Genomic DNA, 9,216 nt, shown 5'->3' with positions numbered 1-9,216 from the left:
GGCCTCTTCAACAGCCCTGATGGCAGAAAGTAAAGAAGATGATGGTTGAGAGAGAGTAGAAGGATAGCCATGTACCTTCTTTTCTTTTCCAGGCTCCATGATTGGCAGGTAAACCACCTCCAAGGAGGGGTAGAGATTCATCCTTAAGAGGTCTTTAAAGACTCTCTTCTCCTGCACAAAACTGGGAAGCTTGGCTTCCTGGTTAGTGATAACTAGCTTCTCATCAAGATGATTAGCTAGCATCATGAGAAACCTAACATAATATATGTTCCTAGGTCTTTTAGTTTTATCACCTAGTTTCTCCCCAATTTCTTGGATCATCAAACCACCAAAATTAAAATATTCATTTGTCAAGAACATATAAAGCATCTGTAAAATCTGAGAAGTAATAGCATTAAAATTACTGATTTTACCAGAGAAAGACTTAACAAAGGCATCACAAAGATAACTCCATTCTCTCCTAAGACCTCTCCTCTCTATTTTACCTAAGGCATCAGTTGGCAAAACATAGTTCATGGCATAAAGCATGGCGTGAGAGAGTTGGCTGACTTTGATGAACTCCATCATTCTGTGAAACTCCTTCTCTTTCACAGCTTTTGTGTCCACAAAAGAAGCGAAATTGTTCTTCTCATAGATGAACCCACTTGGTGAAGTGTATTTCTTCATTGGCGCCATTGTAGTTTACAAAAAAAGCTTGAAGAGAATATGAACTTGTGTTTGCACAGAGAGAGAGTAGAGGGTTTGTGAATTCGAAAGAGTGAGATGAAAAGAAATGAAAATAAAGTAAAACACTTAAATACTGTCTCAGAAAATTGCTGTGATTGACTGAGAAATTACTGTTGAGAAGAAATAACTCTTATTTAACTCTACAAAAATTACACACACGATCTTGTGTATAAAGCAGGTGAGAGATAAAAGTAATTTCAACGGCTCAGATCTGATAATATTTTCAACGGATGAAATAAGCGCCTCTTTAAACTTCCTATTCAACTGATGATGATCAGTTGAAAGTGCATTCAACTAGTGTCATCAGTTGAATGAAAAACAAGATAAGAGCGCATTTGTTTCAGACATCAATTGAAACAATTTCACTATTTCATCAGTTGAAATATTATACTATTTATCCAGAATTGTAACTAACTTAATTTTGATAAATTAAAATTAGTTAAATTCTGGCTGCCAAATTACAGAAAAATTCACTATAAATTAGGAGAAATTTAACATACCTAATTTACTTACCAACCTTGTGAATGTGGATTCATCAAGAGGCTTTGTGAAAATATCTGCAATTTGTTCTTCACTAGGAACAAAATGCATTTCAACAGTATCAGCCATCACATGTTCTCTTATGAAGTGGTATTTGATGTCAATATGCTTGGTTCTTGAGTGTTGTACTGGATTTTCAGTTATAGCAATAGCACTGGTGTTGTCACAAAATATTGGGATTTTTGAGAGATTTAAACCATAATCAAGTAACTGATTTCTCATCCACAATATTTGTGCACAACAGCTTCCAGCTGCAATGTATTCAGCCTCAGCTGTAGAGGTTGATACAGAGTGTTGCTTTTTGCTAAACCAAGAAATCAGCCTATCACCAAGAAATTGACATGTGCCTGTTGTACTTTTTCTATCAATTTTGCATCCTGCAAAATCACCATCTGAATATCCAATTAGATCAAATCCAGAGTCTTTAGGGTACCAAACACCAAGATTTGGTGTTCCCTTAAGATATCTGAATATTCTTTATATAGCAATAAGATGTGATTCTTTAGGATCAGATTGAAATCTAGCACAGAGACATGTAGAAAACATAATATCTGGTCTACTAGCTGTCAGATATAAAAGAGAACCAACCATGCCTCTATAATTAGAGATGTCCACAGACTTCTCATTAGGACTTAACTCTAATTTGGTGGTTGTTGGCATGGGAGTCTTAGCTTCTTTGCAATCCATTAAATCAATCTTTTTAAGTAAATCATAGATGTACTTAGTTTGATTTATGAATATACCTTCCTTTACTTGTTTAACTTGTAAACCAAGAAAGTAGGTGAGCTCTCCCATCATGCTCATTTCATACTGACTTTTCATTAGATTAGCAAACTTTTTGCAAAGTCTCTCATCTGTAGAACCAAAAATTATATCATCTACATAAATTTGAACCAGAATAAAGGCACCATTTGCATTTCTGTAAAATAGTGTTTTATCCACAGTTCCTCTGGAAAAATGATTATCTAACAAGAATTGAGATAGAGTGTCATACCATGCCCTAGGTGCTTGCTTTAGTCCATAAAGTGCTTTTAATAAAAAGTAAACATACTCTGGAAATTCTGGATCTTCAAAACCAGGAGGCTGACTCACATATACCTCCTCTTCCAGTTCACCATTTAGAAAAGCTCTTTTGACATCCATTTGATAAACTTTGAAGTTTGCATGAGCAGCATAGGCCAAGAAGATTCTTATGGCTTCCAATCTTGCAACTGGTGCAAAAGTCTCATCAAAATCAATTCCTTCAGATTGAGAGTATCCTTTAGCCACAAGCCTTGCTTTGTTTCTGGTGACAACTCCATTCTCATCCATCTTGTTTCTGAATACCCACCTTGTGCCTACAATTGTTCTATTCTTAGGCTTGGGCACCAGCTTCCATACATTGTTTCTCTCAAATTGATTTAATTCTTCTTGCATAGCAAGAACCCAATCAGCATCTTTGAGAGCATCTTCTATGACTTTAGGTTCATCCTCTGAAAGAAATGCACTGTTCAAACATTCATCTTGAGTGGCTCTTCTTGTTTGTACAGATGCATTTGCATCTCCAATAATTAACTCAAAAGGATGATCCCTTGTCCATTTTCTTTGAGGTGGAAGTGATTGCCTTGATGATGTAGCTTCACTGTTGAAGTTCACATTTCCATGTTGGTAAGCTCCCCCTAAATTTGACATCTCACTATTTCTAGATTGATTGAAATTTTGAGATATTCTTTCAACTGATGATTCTTGAGGTGTTTCAACTGATGCCTCCAAAGTAGTTTCAACTGATGCTTCAGTTGAGTTTCCAATTTCAGTTGTTTCTTGCACCAAGGTCTCATCAGTTGGAATATTAATTCCAGGATTAATTCCAGCATTCTGAACAGAGTCATCATAATCATCATCACTGTCATACAGATCACCTACACCCTCATTCTCAAATCTGAGTTTATCATGAAATCCTTCATCTGTCTGTCCTTGGATCTTTTTATCATCAAAAACTACATGAACTGATTCCATAACAATGTTGGTTCTCAGATTGTATACTCTAAAAGATTTTTCATTAGAATATCCAACAAAAATAGCTTCATCTGCTTTGGCTTCAAATTTTCCAAGATTTTCACCTTGATTTCTTAGAACATAACATTTGCACCCAAATACATGAAGAAAGCTAATTGATGGCTTCTTTCCCTTGAAGAGTTGAAAATGAGTTAGATTGTGAGGTTTGGTAATTAGAGAAATGTTTTGAGTAAAACAGGCAGTGTTCACAGCTTCTGCCCAAAAATAGGTTGGAAGTTGAGCTTCATTAATCATGGTTCTTGCAGCCTCAATGAGAGTTCTATTCTTTCTTTCTACCACTCCATTTTGTTGTGGAGTTCTTGGTGCAGAAAACTCATGAGTAATTCCCTTTTCTTCACAAAATTCTTTCATCACAGAATTCTTGAATTCTGTTCCATTATCACTTCTTATCCTTTCAACTTTGATATCTGGATTGTTGTCTAATGCCTTGATATGATTGATAATGATTTTCCCAGCTTCATCCTTAGAATGCAGGAAGAAAGTCCAAGTAAATTTTGAAAAATCATCAACAATCACTAGGCAATATTTCTTCTTTGAAATGGACATTATGTTGACTGGTCCAAATAAATCCATATGCAAGAGCTGAAGAGGTTTCACAATTGATGAAAGAGATTTGCTTTTGAAAGAGCTTCTCTTTTGCTTTCCTTGCTGACAAGCTCCACACAAACCATCTTTGGAGAATTCGAGTTTTGGTATTCCTCTCACCAAATCTTTCTTGACTAACTCATTCAAAGTCTTGAAATTTAAATGAGACAGTCTTTTGTGCCATAGCCAATTGTCATCTGAGTTTGCTTTACTGAGAAGGCAAGTGATAGAATCAGACTTTACAGAGTTGAAGTCAGCTACATACACATTTCCTTTTCTTTGTCCAATTAGTACCACATTGTTGTCATCTCCCTTGGTGACAACACAGGCTGTAGGAGTGAAACTTACTTTGTATCCTTTGTCACAAAGTTGACTAATGCTAAGCAAGTTGTGCTTAAGACCAGACACCAATGCAACTTCATCAATGATGACATTCTCTTTTGCAATCAAGCCATATCCCATAGTATATCCTTTGCTGTCATCTCCAAAGGTAATGCTAGGGCCAGCTTTCTCTACAAACTTTGTGAGCAGGGAAGAATCACCAGTCATGTGCCTGGAGCATCCACTATCCAAGTACCACAAATTCTTCTTATGGTTTCCCTGCACACATTTCACAAACAGATCAAGTTGATTTTGGTACCCAAATTGCTTTGGGTCCAGATTTGTTAGTCTTAACAGCTTTTCCCTCATTCTCAACTTTTCCCTTGGATTGAACTGGTTCAATCTTTGGTTTTGGTTGAGAGATTGGAACATCAACATTGTTCTTAAACACAGGCATTTGAGGTATGCATACATTGTTCATGCCATGCAAATTTGAATGGAATTGAGGCATGTTAAAAGCATTGAAATATGGATTGAACATATATGGCATGCTAGGCTGAGAATATGGATTATGAGGCAGTAAACCAGGCATCATGCTTATAGCAGATAAGTTCATATGAGGAACAGATGGCATAGGAATAGGCAATGATAACTTAGGAGCAATCACAATTTTACAATTAGCAGATAAGTGATTTACACTACCACATTTACTGCAAGTTTTCCTAGGAGCACTGGCATTGGGTGTGTAATTATTGTGCTTATTGACTCCAATTTTACCATTTCTATTTCCTTTCTTCTTTTTAGTCTCTTCTGATTTAGGCTCACTAGCATCCAACTTCTTCTTGGTCTTATGAGTGTTGTTAACACTCTCACCAGTCTCAGAAGAATCATTCTCACCTTTAACAAAGTTCTTTTTAACATGACCATATTTCTTATTAAGTTTCTTGAGAACTTTCTTGTCAACTGATGAGTTTTTGTTCAACTGATGACTTTCATCAGTTGAGGCTTTACTTTTCGACTAATGATTATCATCAGTATTCTCATCACTTGAGCTGATCTCAGAAATCTCAAGAACTTTCTTATTCTTTTTCCATTCATTCTCCACAAAGGTTTCTCTACCTTGCATGTTGATGATATTAGTGGAAACAACTCTCCCAGATTTCCATTTAGCAATAATCTCTTGTTCCTTATCAAGCTGTTTTCTTATGATCTCTTCTCTTTTCAGAACAACCAAGAGATCATCTTTGGCTGTCTGACACTCAATTTTCAGTTTCTCAAACTCAATAAATTGAGCTTCTAAAGCACTGTTTCCGTCACTAAGAAAGGTGTTAGCCTCCTTAATCCTACTATTTTCCTTAGTGAGAGATTTTAAAGAAACATGCAAATGATACAATTCTGTAGACATTTCATTTATGGTAGCATTGCATTCATCTTTAGTTAACTCAACTAAGTTTGTAGTGAATACCTGACTACTCCTTCCAGTGTTTTCTTCTTGATCTGTGGAGTTGGCCATTAGAGCTAGATTGACAAACTCCTCCTCTTCATCAGAATCATCCCCAGCTGCCCAATCATCCTTTGTGATGAATGCTCTTTCCTTTTGTTTGAGAAGTTCATAATATTTCTTTTTATAGTCAATGTTTTCACTTGACCTCTTCTCAACTTTAGGCTTTCTGCACTCATTTGCAAAGTGACCTGCATTCCCACAGTTGAAGCACTTGAATTTTGATCTGTCAACCATGCTTCTATCAGACTTGGGATTGCCTTTAAATGATTTTGCAGAATTGAAATTCTTTTTGAATTTCAGTTTGGAGAATCTTCTTGACAGGAAGGCTAGGCGCTCATCAATTCCGTCACTTTCTTCACCAGAATCAGCTACATCTTTCTCTTTTCCTTTTCCTTTGCTTGACTCTGAGCTCTCTTCTTTGACCAACTTCTCAGTTTCTTCAACTTGAGACTTTCCCTTGTCCTTGACAGCATCATCAAGAGATGCAACTTTTGGCTTCTCTCAATCTCTTCATCTTGTTCCATTTCAAGCTCATAAGTCTTTAAGGTTCCATAAAGTCTCTCAAGAGTATAGTCTTTGAATTCTTGTGTGTTTTTGAGAGAGACTGTCATAGGTTTCCATTATTTGGGAAGAGCTCTTAAGAATTTCATATTTGAATCCTTAACTTGATATACTCTTCCAAAAAGTTTTAGACCATTTAACAGTTTTTGAAATCTGTTAAATGTGTCACTCAAACCTTCACCAGACTTGAAATGGAATGACTCATATTGTTGAATCAGAAGCTGCATTTTGTTTTCTCTTACTTGCTCATTCCCTTCACAGATGGTCCTGATGGTGTCCCAAACTTCTTTGGCACTTGTGCAGCTGATAACACTATCAATCATTTCTTGATCCAAACCATTGAACAGAAGGTTCATGGTTTTCTTGTCCTTGTGCACTTCTTCAGTATCTTCTTGAGAATACTCATGGATAGGTTTTGGAATCATTTTACCTACCATATCTTCACCATCAGCTCCCATACTGGTGCAGACCTTCATTGGGACATGAGGTCCTTTCTCAATGCAGTTCACATAGCTTTCATCAATGGACATTAAATGCAAATGCATTCTTACTTTCCAGTGAAAGTAGTTGTCTTTGTCAAGAACAGGAATCTTCACTCCAGCATCCTTCTTTCTGATCTTTCTCTAGCAGTGTTGATCTTTTTCCCTGTTTGTTGGGAACCTCGCTGATAGAGTATATTTTATATATATTCTAAATGATTTTATTCTCATATTTAATTGTATTTTGCATTGATTTGGATATTTATTTAATAGATTTTAATGTTTTATTGTAGAGTGCAAGGAATTCCTAAAGTTGGAAGGATTTGAAGAAATAAAGCTTAATTGGACTCAAATTTGGATGGAAATTCGGATTTATTGGGCTACACGTATTATTTCGCTGTTTGGGCCATATCTGGAGTTCCGTACATCAGATTTTGACGATCTTACAGCCCATGCGAAGCTTAGAGAATTTTCTTTGATTCAAAGATGGTCCAATATCCAAAACCCAACTGGAAAAGCCCAAAAACTGTGGAGAAAGCAGACCTGCGAATTTTAATTACAGACTCCTATTCGGTTTCGGAGACTGCCTTGTAATTTCATAAAAGCATTAAAATACTTTTAATATAGGAGGTCAATTAGTAGTTTTTATCAGAGATACATACATAGAGATAGAAAGAGAGAAGAGAAGAGACTTTTACTTTTCTTCTTGTTCAAGATTTGAAGATTGAAGGTTGTTTCTCTATTCTCAATAATAGTTTAATTATGCGTTTTTATTACATCTTGTGTTTTGTTAGTTTAATTATGAGTGAGTAGATCTATAATCCGGGGTTAAGTTGAACCCTAGCTATGATAGATGCATGATTCCCCCAACCCCAATTTGATTAGTTAATTGCTCTCGCTTATTGAGTTGTGTTGATTAACAATTACATGTCAGGCATGATTATGTGATTTGTTCGAACCGATATCTATTTACCATCGGAAGTTGGATTTAGATGGTTGTGATTTATCCAATAAGGACATGAAATTCTCCATGGAAATAGGTAGAATGGATTGTTAGGAAGCCAGGATGTTGTGTTTAATGTCTCTAAATTGCATGATACCATGGAAATAGGCTTGATTGTATTTTTAGAGAAGCCATTAATACTCGGAAGAGGTTAATGGTATTTTATAGGGCGCATCTTTCCGCTTGAGTAATATATTTGATTGATTGGGGTAGGGAATCGTAATTGCATTGATTCATGCTAGTGGGGATACTTAATTCTGGATGTTTTTAATTAATTGATAAAATCCATATTTGGTTTCGTATAATTAGTATAATCATCTCTAAAATATTATTGTGTTCTTTGCTTAGTTGAAATTGGTCAGAAATAACTAGTGTTTGACACATTTGTCTCTGTGGGATCGACTCCGACTTACCCTGCTACATTGTTAGGAGGATTTGTTGGGATTTTTATTTGATAGGTATACGACAGCCTTGTCAAATTTTTGGCGCCGCTGCCGGGGACAAAGTGGTGTTAGATTAGTCTATTTTTGATATTTTTAGCTAAGTCTTTAGTTGTGTTGCTTCGGCTATTATCTCTTGTTTTCTGATCCTTTGTTCTAGTTTTCTTGATATATGCACACTCGAAGTTCAGGTACAGAAAATTTGATTCCACTTGATCCTGAAATTGAAGCTACAGCAAGAAAGCAATCCGGTGAACAAAGGAGAAACAAAAACAAGGAAACTATGGGCGAAGAAGTACCAGCGAAATCTTTGAGGGAGTATGGTATGCCAGACACCACAGGCGTCATGTCCTCTATTCTCAGACCAGCTGTCACAGCTACTCACTTCGAGCTCAAGCCTCAGTTCATTCAATTCATCTCTAATGATTCTTTTGCGGGCTTGGCTTCTGAAAATCCAGTTGATCATCTCGAGAGTTTTCTTGAAAAGTGTGATATGATAAAGCTGACCAATGTCCCTGATGATGCTATCAAGCTGCGTTTGTTTCCATTTTCTCTTCGGGATGCAGCTAAGGATTGGTTGAAAGATGAAGGGCCAAACAAATTTACTACTTGGGATGTTTTAGCAAAGGCCTTTCTACTTAAATTCTTTAGCCAAAAGAAGACTGCCAAGCTAAGGAATGACATATCTAATTTTCGTCAAGAAGATGATGAATCACTACATGATGCTTGGAAAAGATTCAAACGCCTTCAAAGGCAATGTCCTCACCATGGAATTCCTGATTGGTTGCTGATCCAAACATTCTATAATGGGTTGACACAAGAGTTTCGAATCTTTATCGATGCCGCATCTGGCGGATCAGTTATGGCAAAGAGTACCGAAGATGCAAGAACTCTATTAGACGAGATGGCGTCTAATGACAATTATCCTTACAGTGATCGAAATCAACCCAAGAAGGGTGGTAAGTACGATGTTGATGCTTTGACCATGTTGACGAGTTCTAT

The 9,216-nt window shown here is 36.4% G+C and overlaps 1 non-coding gene across 1 annotated transcript; it reads right to left on the bottom strand.

The window, feature by feature from the left end:
• Window positions 1-8,881: 8,881 nt before the first annotated feature.
• LOC135148572 (small nucleolar RNA R71) lies at window positions 8,882-8,988 on the bottom strand. Its single transcript, XR_010286652.1, has one exon. It is a non-coding gene; the product is annotated as a small nucleolar RNA R71 (small nucleolar RNA).
• Between the last annotated feature and the right edge of the window lie 228 nt (window positions 8,989-9,216).

Source organism: Daucus carota, chromosome 8 (genome assembly GCF_001625215.2).
Source record: "Daucus carota subsp. sativus chromosome 8, DH1 v3.0, whole genome shotgun sequence".
NCBI classification, from domain to species: domain Eukaryota; kingdom Viridiplantae; phylum Streptophyta; class Magnoliopsida; order Apiales; family Apiaceae; genus Daucus; species Daucus carota.
Note: the sequence above shows the minus strand (reverse complement) of the source record. Positions and strands in the feature narration are given on the sequence as shown.